At 28.3% G+C, this 2713-nt stretch overlaps 1 non-coding gene across 1 annotated transcript; it reads left to right on the top strand.

Moving 5' to 3' along the window:
* Positions 1 to 320: 320 nt before the first annotated feature.
* On the top strand, positions 321 to 406 carry LOC124889177. Its single transcript, XR_007047789.1, has one exon. It is a non-coding gene; the product is annotated as a small nucleolar RNA snoR8a (small nucleolar RNA).
* Positions 407 to 2713: the final 2307 nt, after the last annotated feature.

Below are 2713 nucleotides of genomic sequence, written 5' to 3'. Positions count from 1 at the left end.
TCTGACGAAGCTTAATGCTATCGAGCCAGCCTTGTTTTATATTAGGGTTTGAGCAAAAACCGCTTCTTCCTTCTTCTATAAATGCTACTATATTCTTTAACTTTCATTTATTTCTTTTCTATGTAAATGTAAATGTTAAATCTGAATAAGTGGAGATATCCCTCATTCCCTTGACCATTTCTTGCAAGTTGTGTGTATTATTATTTTGAGTTTACCTTTCTCTATTTCATGGGTTTGTTTCATCAAAAGCATCTTTATTCTTCATTAAGACATCTAAAGTTGGGTATTATTTTCTTGAGGTTTGTTAAAAAAGTCCAGGTGGTGTTGCGATAATTAAAAAAAATTCTTCGTTTTGAATGCCATGGCATGAAAGACCCTTTTTACATCCCATAGAATATGAGCAACATCCATTTTTTTCCATATTATTTTACTAAACAATTCTCTGATCTTGATGATAAAGTAGTAGCAGAATAGATCATCTTCTGTTATTGGATATTAGGTAGAAGTGGATCTGGTATTTGGAAACAATTTGAATTTTCTAGTCGATAGGAGTAAGGTCATTTGTTAGAAATATGAAGTATGAATTAGGTTGTTTGGTGGAATTAGTCATGGAAAAACTGGAGTTGGCTTCATTACCTAACAGGGCAATTTTAATTTGCCTTGTATTTAAGTCTCTCCTAAATTGCCAAAAGGTGGTGTTTAAAGCCCTAATTTGTCATAGAAAATTATTCCAGAAGTAGGGTTACACACACCTCCAAATTTTTGAAACTATTTACCTCTTTTTCACAAGCAATTAGTAATAGATTTTTAGATGTGTAAGGGATGGGCTATGCCTAATAAACATCAGCACCTATTTCATTCCTTCAATGGTTAAATATTATGAAAGTATTTTTCATAATTTGTAGTAATGCACAATTATACAGAATTAAATGTTTGACGTAAAGTTGTAGTTTCATTGGTAATAATTTTCTTGTGTAGCAAAATAGGATTAATGTGAATTCATTGTTTAAGTTGGTGTTCTGAACCAGATTTAAGGCAGGTGTTACCACATTGATGGTGTGTGGAAACTGTTGAACGTCAGGAACATTAAGCAGTGTTCTTTGTTGCCCTGTAGTTTGCTTTTATGACTACTCGAGCTACATCAGAACCCCAGACTTCACATCTTTGTTGGCATTTTCAGGATTATTTCTCACCTTAGAGCATTATTGTATACTATCTACTAGATCCACTTTTTCTTGACAGTACCTTAATTTTATCTCCTTTTCATTTTTCTGCATATGGTGTAATTTATTGACAGATTATTCTGCTACCTCTGTCCCAATAACTCATTTTCCACTTTAGCTGGTTTTAAAATGAATGATAAATTTCTATATTTAGTAACAATTTAACTAAAAAATATTCATTTTATCTTTAAAGAACGATTTATAGCCACGTAAATATTTTAGATAAATTTTGGATTATAAATTTCAAAAGTTTTTTTTTTTTTTTTAAAAAAATCATGTCAAATCAAACAACTCATAGAAATTGATGAGATGGAGAGTGTATCTCTTTTAGGAAATGGCCGAGGTCAAGTTTCAAGTGCTCTTATCTTCTACTAGAACAGAACGGAACTTGAGAGAGATTACTGAGCAGGCTAAAAAAACAGGACCAAAAGCAGATTAATGACTTCTAATAATAATATCCGAAAACAATCTGAAAATAGTTGGCTCTCGTTTAATGGAATTGATTGTGGAATTACAAAGTACTCCCTCCGTTTAAAAAATAATGACCTATTTTGACTTGACATAAAGTTTAAGAAAATCAAGAAAAAATTTTAAAAGTATATCTACATAAATTAGCTTCTGCTCCTGTATCTATCATAGGCGTATAAAATCTACTGTAATATCCTTCTACTATTATCTTCATTAATACATATATTTTCATTTTATGTTAAGGCTCTTCTTAAGAATAATTTTTCTCTATTATATGTTAAGGTTAATTGTGTATGTTCTATATTATATGGTTTTACTTGTTCTAGCCTTTTTATTCCTAATATTATGTCTGTTTTTTGCATTTCTTCCTTTACTTCAAATTCTATTTTTATTTTTCTAATTCCTATTATTATTTCTTTTTCTTCTATATTTTTATTATTTATTAAACTTCTTGGTAGATCTGGGCATATATCATTATCAGTTTTTATTTCTTCATTTTTTACTAGATATTTTGCTATATAATTTTCTTCTTGTCCTGTATTTAAGAGTATTAAATATTCTTTTTCATTTACCTTTCCTGTTATGTAATATTGATTTAAATTATTTGTTGAATTTATTTCATAACTTGTTCTTTTTTATGAGCTTGACGATTCTGGTTTTTCATCAGCTATTCTTTTCGTTGTACTTATTATATCATTTATTATTTCTAAATTTTCTTCTATATCTATGTCCCTATAACTATAATCAATATAATCTATTATTTTTACAATTTGTTCGAATGGACTTTCTATTCGTATTTTGTTAATCTTATTTTTTCCTGTTATTTTATGTTTTGTTGTTAATACATATAAATTTTTGCATCTTGCTGTAAATATTTTACTTCCTGAGGTTAATTCTATTCCTGATATTTTCCAATATAATACTAAAGATTTATCTATATTTTTATCTGTTACAGCTACTGAATAATTTACACTTATTACAAATTTAAATTTTTGGTATATTAAATTTTCTTTTATGGCAGT

Source organism: Capsicum annuum, chromosome 11 (assembly GCF_002878395.1).
Source record: "Capsicum annuum cultivar UCD-10X-F1 chromosome 11, UCD10Xv1.1, whole genome shotgun sequence".
In the NCBI taxonomy this organism is placed as follows: Eukaryota; Viridiplantae; Streptophyta; class Magnoliopsida; order Solanales; family Solanaceae; genus Capsicum; species Capsicum annuum.
The sequence above is the reverse complement of the archived record's forward strand: the minus strand, read 5'-3'. Positions and strand labels throughout refer to the sequence as shown.